Consider the following 9,324-nt stretch of genomic DNA (forward strand, 5'->3'; position numbering starts at 1 on the left):
GCAGTTTCCATATTTATGTTTCTTGCGTATTTTCTTTTACTATACTTTGTACATATCTTAATTTTCTCTTTTAATCTGCTATTAATGTATAATTGACGTAGCATGTCTATGAAGCATTAAATAAAACGTTCCAAAATATTGGAGATTTTCATGAATCTCCGTTCTCTATTTTTATTTTTTTATTTTCATCCTTCGTTCTCCTTCCTTCTTGTTTCTCGTTATTCATCGCGAGGCATTCACTGTAAATCGGGCCTAACGAACCGCGATCACGAGGTCGGTAAAAATCGATCGCGCATCGGTATATCTACTACTATTCGTCGTATATTTGGGTACGTGTCGTACGAAACTTCTCGCCGTTCTTTCTCCTACACGCTTCTGACCCTTTTCCGTTCTCTGATCCTCGTCGGTCGATAGACCCCGATTGGAGGTTGCTCGTAGTTACTCTGTCCTCCTCTCTCCTTTATCTTTCTCTCTATTATTTCTTTATAAAGAACATCACCGTCATATTAGGAGTAGTACACGTAATAAAGTATCATACGTACAGAACGTGATCAATGAACATTAGGATTAAGAGGAATCATTAATAAAATATCCGTACTTCAAATCACGAAGCATTTAGAAGTTTGAGTTACTGTGTAAATATTGTTATCAATGATAAACAATCTTATTTGGTACAAAATTTTATTATATTATTTAAATGATGAATATTTTTCTTTTTATCTTGGCTTTATTCTTCTCTTTGTATCAATTTGTATAATGAGTATAAGTATCATAGTTGATAAACAATATAACGATTGAGAGATAGGATATGAAGTATAATATCTTAATTAAATATTCATTTCTCAGTATTTCTTTCAATATTTATTATAACTTTATCATATATTTTTAAGATAAAATTAATCTCTTTTCTATTGCTTCAACCTTTTTTGCGGTATTAATCATGTCGACATTTAGTATGAAAATATAAATTAATCTTTTACGATTTCTTAATTTATCTTAAATGATTTGGCTATTCTCAAAATTAATCTAATCGTGTTGAATTGTATGTCTCGAGTGAGTATCGTCTTACGATATGTCGATAAGCGACCAGTACATACCTCCATTCTGTAACTCTTCACAGTTCACAACAGTTCAGTAGTTATATTGTCGTTGCACAGTTTTTTTTTCCTTGTATAATATCTGCGCAACGACAATATAATGACATTATTATTAAGAGATATAGAAGCAGGGTACAGAGTACCTACCATGGAACATGTCGGTATGAATTCCCCGATCGGAGTTATTCCATTTTCCCTAGAAGACACACAGAAAACACAATAGAACTCTAAGGAATAATTGAATAATTCCGATCAGAATTCGTTTCGACTTGTTCCATGATAGGCGCTCAGAAGTCTTTGGCCAGTATTCATAATCCGTTCTTATTTCAAGATCGTCTCGGCGCTCTGATTAGTTCTTGACATCTGAAGACTACTTGAGGCACTCTTAAGTATCAGAATCAACTACGAATACCGGCCTTTGATAGGTCCTCCATAGGTCCGTAAGCCAAATGAAATAATGGCGATAATGGGTGATGTACGATGGACAAACGATCTTCGAACAGAATACGAGGCGAATTGAAACTCGCCATGTTGTTCTCCAACTTGGGCGGACAAGCAGGAAAACGGATTTGGTTTCACCACAAGTTGCTGGCTGAAATCAGGTCGCTCGCTTGCCAGCGAAGTGTACAATAACCATTCGTCATTTCGTGGATAAGAGTATACGTATAGATAATATCTGGAATGTGAATATTACAGCGATCTGTTACAGATCATACTGCAGTATTTAATAATCTATTTGCATATATATCTTTTTACATTTTTGGATTATATTTACAGTTAGGTAGATGTCAGTTTTCTGTGATGTACATTTGAAGATGATTGATTTTACATTTTTATGCTTTAAAGTACGAGTATAATTTTGTCTTGAATAACAGCGTTAATAGTAAAATATTCTTTGTAAATAATTATTGTAAAAAGCATGATATTTTGTATTATTTTCTAGAGAATTCGAGAATACGACTTTATATGTGTTTTAAAAACTACTATGTAATACTCATACTTTTGATATAATGCATTTGTACTGCATAAATGAGCTTGTAAAGGTTGTGCTTAATTTTTAATTAATAATTAGCAATGTGACGTCTATAGATTTATTTTAATGTCGAAAGTTTCCATTTATCGTGTATTATTCTTGCTTTTTCATAATTACAAAGTTACAAATGTGTCATTTACATTAATTAGAAGCATTAATTAGAATGAACGAATCATATTGATCTAAAGTTACATCTATTTTCTTTTCCAACAAAGCGAATTATTATGTGTAATGTACGCAAAAATTTAAATATTACATTTAAATTATTAAATACATATAACTTAAATAATAACATTTTTTATTTTTTAAACTTTAAAGACTTTAAACTTTAAAAACTTTAAAGACGATATGTGTGTAATATTAATATCACATATCTCCTTTAGTTTAAAAAATAAAGGGAACAATTATTTTATCTACTTTTGTCTTGCTTAAATATATAGATAAACATTTTTAATTTGTTATAAATGAAACATAGGTCGTCATTGAATCATCAAGATATCGCTTGATAAAAAAATTAAGCAAAAAGCTAGGTAGAATTTGATTTTAACTTATAAAAATAAGTTTCATGGAATACATGATATTTTTGATTGTTAGAATATTTGTAAAGAAAATTTAATATATGCGTTAAGATTTAATTAGAAAAAAGTAATTTATTTATGTAATATTTTGACTATCTGTTTATATTTAACATTTATATTAAAATACAAAGCAATTTAAAAGAGTATAGAAATTAAAGAAATCACATATTAAATAATATACATATAAAATAATTTTTTAACATTCAAATTAACACATAAATATATAAATAAAGAAGTTCATTATCAGTGTAAAAATCAGTTTTTGTAAAATAATTTTATTAAACAATTCTCAACAATTAATTTATAAAATTTAATAATATAAAGATATTAATTGAAATACAGTATATTAACATACAATTTCCTCTCCACTAAAATAAATTAACACTCGATGCCGAAACTATTAGGTATACAAGGCAGCTCGTTGAATATCGACGTAAGGGAGATTAAGGGGCTCAAGGGTGCGATTAAACGATCCGTTCTTCGAGGTCACGTGGCGTGACGGCGAAACCAACGTCATCATCTCCATACCGATATTCTTTTGATCTGTCAAGGACGAGAGTTCGTTGTCTAGACGAATCGACGGTTAAGTAGCGCTCTTCAAACGCGGCGGGACGCATTAAATGCCGAAGCATTTGATGTCAAAAGAGGCGGTAGAAGGGCACAGGCAGGTATATAATGATAGCGTGGAGGAGACTCGATGACGATGGCGGACATTCGCGGAAAGGATTAAAGCACTGGATCAAAGTGAGATAAGCAGTTCCTGTCGTCGGCAGAAATTCCGCGGAGCACGATCGATCGTAATGCGAAATCGTAGAACCCACTTTAATCATTCTGTGCCTGCCGTTTCTCTCGTGTTTTCCTTTATGAAGTGAAATTTATACGTTTGCTTGTTCCAGGTACGTACTTTAATAGAAAACAAATACGTAGTTCCGGTAACTACTAGGTACAATATATGACGATTCTAAAATTTAAATACTCCTCAACTAGTTTTATAAAGTCATGGGGACAAAAGTAGTTCTGAGGACTGTTAGAATTGTAGTTATGACAATAAATGTGACGTCTGATAGTATTATTTCGTTAACTGTATGTAATTAATAAATAACAATAAAATAGAGAAATTATATAGTTGTATAGACTCTTTATACATCATAGACGTCCAGTTATATTCTCTCTTTCGACTTAGAGACGAACTTTTTCTAAAATCAGTTATAATTATATAATATGACACATTTTTCGTATTAATAATAATAGACAATCGATACTGATATATCATTTTGATTTTGGACAATATTTATTAAACAAAAATGCTAAAATTATATAAATATAAATATAAACTAGAAAGTGCCTTCTGTCAAATAATATAGCAATTTTTATAATAATGTTTGTAATTTTGCAATAATTAATTTTTTCGTAAGATAAAAAATAGTGAACGTTTGACAAAATAATCATCTGTAATACCATATAAAATTTTCTAAAATCTTTTTACTTTGATATAAAATATTTTTTATTGATTTATATGCATACTTTATTCTACTCCATAAGATAAAAACATGTAACGCGCAATTTCTTTTTTTGAGGGTTTTCCATAAATACACGATTACCTTCAGCTTCGATAGGGTTATTTAATACTACACACAACACTGCAAAAATTAAGTGAGCTTACGGGTCTGTCTTACGGACAGATGTTGGTTTACGCTGCATCCCGAGTTTATATTTAAAACCGTATTATGAAAAAAAATGAGAAAAATATATAAATTAAGCTGATTTAGGAAGCTTAATACAAACATATATAAAACGATGTAATATTATTAATAGGCATTATTATTTAAACTACGCAATTTGAAGAAGAAAATATTATTTACAGTTTTTAATAGGTTATTCAACATTATTCAAATCGATATAAGATGCGTAAACAGCATCAATAATCGTTAATAATTGTTAGTTAATTTGTATTGTATATATCAATTTCGTGATATTACTGCGGTAGTTTATTAGTGTCCACGTGTGTTTCAAGTCTAAAAAAATTTCGGCGCGCGCAATCGAAGAATTACATACATAGTATATAAATTCACACGCAATTATTTAGAAGCACCCGTGATCCAGCTTAGACCGCTGTGGCATTGTTTCATTCGGTTTGAAATTTAACAGCCCAATAAGAATTGATATTGAAAAAGAAAATCTTAAGAATTTTATTTTTACATTTGTAGAATTCGTTTTTCAGCTGATTTTGTATAAAGATAATATATTTGTGTAAATTATAAGTTTTTACTTCTTTAATTACTTAAACATATCATGTTTTTATTAGTATTAATAAGGTGCAGTAGTTTCCGAAGAATAAAGGATTATCTCTTTAGTTCTACGTCAGTAAAGACGACTTTCCTCTCTCTCTAATATATTTTCCGTTAATAATACTATTTTACATTACTATGTATATTTTTTATGTTTTGTTATTTTATCATTTTATTTTCTACAAATGATTAACATTGTTAAGTTTATTTAATTAGTACAATTTTCTTTTACAGCAATTTTATAATACATATATTAAGATACTATTTGTTCTGAGATACTAATTCTTAATTTTTTTTAATTGTTGCTGGTACTATTTTTTTCTCTAAGTTAAGCGATGGTTATAAATAGAATATTTCTTTAACTTCCTTTATCTCTACTTTTGTCTCTTCGTGTACCTGGTCGTTCAAAAAGAGACGAAAAATTTGGAAAAAAATAAATTTTGACTGAGAAAGTATTAGCACGCATACTACGGGCCGATGTCTGTATTTCGTGTACATATTAGCGATGTTTTTTTAAATGAGGTACTTATACCTTTTAAAGATATAATAGCATGAGATATTGTGTAAAATTTTACTCGATAAAAAATAGCTGTGAGATACAAAGTAACTTCGAAGGGAATAACTTCGAAGGGGGCGAATACACTTTTTTAGGGCCATCGCAAGCTAGTGTGCAAGTAGCGCATTGCACAAAAGTAGATTAACAAAAGAAAGAGAGAGAGAGGAGTGTCAAATTTATAGTTTTAAAAATTAGTTCTTCATTTTTAATACCAATTGCGTGTGTTGCGTTTGTCAGATTTAACGTTTCTTCCAAAACGTATCTGTATATTTAATTTAGAGATTTTATACCGTTAGTATCGTAATTAAAATCTGAAGTCATTGTACCAGATAATTGTTTATTTTCCTGTATTACTAAAATCTTTCAATAGATATAGTATACATATACATCCATAACAAGTCATTTTAATACTAGACTAGAATACCAATGACATGATTTTTTAGGATGAAAACATTTTTTTTTTATTAATGTGAATGATAAAAATTTCCACTTCTTACGTTTCTGTCTCCTTTTTCCTCTTTCAATAATAAAGTGAACGATCAATATTATAAAATAGAAATAAAATGTGTACTCTTTAAAGATATTAAAAAATTATTTTTTTAAATTATTTAAAAAAATATTTTTTTTAAAGATCAATAAATAAAAAAAATATTAAGGATAGTGGCAGATCTTTTTGCACAAATTACTTCAATGGCGGCCTTGTTTAACTCTATATTTATAATTATAACTATAACTAACTGAAACCATATTATATATACATATGAATGAAAAGTAAAATTACTAAAATTATCAAATTAGACGTAATTATAAGTCTATGTATAATTCATCGAAGAAAGTAATCACATAATAATGTTAGAGACGTATAGTTAATATAATATTTAATCAAAATGCATATATACTCTTAATTTAATTAAATTCATCATAATTTATCATACTCTTAATTGTAATGCTTATCTTAATGGATCTATTGCGATTATCGTAATTTAATGTATACCTAATTTTACGTATTCCTGAAAACTTCGCTTTTGTAGAAAAGTAACGTAATTGAGCTCCTAGGCCCCTCTTGTATACGAGCGTACACCCTCTGAATTGCGATCTCAGTGGCGACATCCTGTCTGTAGTCCTTACCGCAGTAACCCTCGTGTTGTGGGATAATGACCCTGCGTGTCCGTTCGCACACTGCGTTTTCCTCTTGCATTTTAGATTTATTATTTATTAATAAAACAAAGAAAGAGAGAGAGAGAGAGAGAGAGAGAGAGGGGTGGAAGCGGGCAAAGAGCGAGAGATGGTGCCAAGAGAGAAAAAATGTCAAACTTGATAGAGAGAAGTGTGTTTAATTAAAGATTTTATTTCTCTTCTTAGTAATTCTCAACGCGTTAAATTATTTTGTTTAGGATACTGAATTAAATAAAGATTTGAAACATTTAACTTGTGCAAATTTAAATATTTTCTGAGAAAATAAAACATTTTAAATAGTTAGTTTATGAGCATAAAATTTACGTAACAGATAAAATCTAAAACAAAAAGAAATGCATTATAAAAGTTAAAAATAATATTATAATTATATAATGTAATTTATGTGTGTGTGTATAATTATAATAATATTATAATTATAAACAAAAGAAAACATGAGTTACTTTAGAATAAATATTTAGGTAAAATGGATGATGAATAATAAGACTAGAAATGAGACCATTTATGTAAGAACATTACCTAAAATGGACCATATTTTAAATAAGTAATTATGTATTTTTATACCAATTGATTAATTTCATTATTTTGTTCATAAAAATATTAAAGTACGATTAATAAAAAATGAATAGTTTATTAGTATAGTTTATATTGATTATTTAATATTTTATATCAATATTTGTATTTATGAATGATAGTATAATATATATAGTAAAACCAATATAAGCAAATTTTTCTTGCGTTAATGAATAAGGACACCGCGTGTCATGAACACGTGAAACTATTTTATAATACCTATTATCGATCTTTTGTCTTTAGAACTGCTTGATGAACAAGGAATTAATCTATACGTAATAAAATAATAATAATAATTTTATATCAGATCAAATTAGTGCCATAAAATGTAATAAAATTGTATCAATACGATAATTTTATGATATTATATTTAATATATAAAGTAATTTAATTAATCCTAAGTTATATAGAAACGATTTAAATATATTAAATCTTACGTCTACAAAGAGGAATATTTAATAATATAAAGTTATTTGTGAAATCTAATCTATTACAAATAACTATTATCTGTAAGTTTATTAATAAGAGATATTAATTAAAATGTACCCCCGTATAACAAAAAAATTAATTAAAATAATTTAAAATTTAATTATCAAATTTAATATTTAATATTGTAAAATAATTTAATATTGAATTAATTTTATATGAAAAGAGGAACATATGACACAGATGATTTCAATATTATAAAACATTTATATTAGAAAATTTGAAGACTTTTTTTGGTACTACTTAGTAACATATAACGACAAGAATCATGAATTCCTAACTAAGATACTAACATAATTATCTTATTATGTTATTGATCTTCCATGTTAGAAATGGCAACATACGCAGTAAACTAAAAATTTCTACGTATTAAATAAATTAATGATTTTTTAACATAAAATAGATCTCTCTGTTACATTACATATATGTATATGTGCTACGATCAAACAAATTACTGTTGAATGACGAATTAAACTTAATGTTATTTATAATGTTTAAATTTTTTATATAATACGTAAACTGTAGAAGTTCATGCAATTATCAAGCAATTTTTCTTGTTCACAGGTAAAACAACAGCTAAGCGATGAGTTTTTTACGGTCATGATCGGATGGGACAACGTGGGAAAATCAAGAGGGAGAACTTCAGACTGCTGAAGGCTCATTCCTTTGGTCTTCAACTAGGCACGTTTTTAAATCACGTTCATCGACCGCAGGGAAGTTTGACCTGGTTGTGGTCGAAGGTAAATCTCCCTCTTTCTTTGACTTTGTCTTTCTTGTAATACACACATACACACGCGCACGCGCGTGTGTTAATTTACAATTAAATTACCTTGTTGAATTAATTCATTCTTTACGAATCATATTCAGATTAGATGTGTATCCAGCAAATGAAAATTACCGCGGTAGAATTCGACATGTTTTAATTTCTATTGTTTGATTTTTTAACTTTTGACATATTGGTATTTTTGACAAATTAGCTCAGCAAATTAAAGATATGCTTATATAGAGGAAAACTTTTCTTGTATACAAAGTTCTTGCGATATTTAGTCATGTTGACTGTTTTGCGAATTATATTAAAGGAATTGTTTATGATGATTTTGTCGTTTGAAATTTTTTGGCAAGCTGAAAAATTCCATTTTCGTTTATTGTATTCTCTAAATGAGGTGCATTAAAAATCTAAATTTGCCTAAGTTTAGTATATTCGCAGTTGATTATATACATATTATTGATAGGGTGTATCAATTGCACACGAGCCAGTTGCAAACAAGCCAATCATAGCGCTAGAAAAAAAAATGAAAAATTTCCCTGCCAGAAGTTGCTGTGATAGTATTGTATGATCTCAATAAGATTTTTGGTTTCTTTCATTATATAATGTCAATTTAAAAATGGATTATTATCATTATTGAGTTACATTCGAGAGCTTATTTTTAAATAAAAATATATAAAAAATAATTAATAATGGAAAAATAATTGTAATATTAAGTATTTTAAGAAATTATATATATCTAGGAAAAAAGTT

Source organism: Cyphomyrmex costatus, unplaced genomic scaffold (genome assembly GCF_001594065.2).
Source record: "Cyphomyrmex costatus isolate MS0001 unplaced genomic scaffold, Ccosl1.0 scaffold199, whole genome shotgun sequence".
Classification (NCBI taxonomy): Eukaryota; Metazoa; Arthropoda; class Insecta; order Hymenoptera; family Formicidae; genus Cyphomyrmex; species Cyphomyrmex costatus.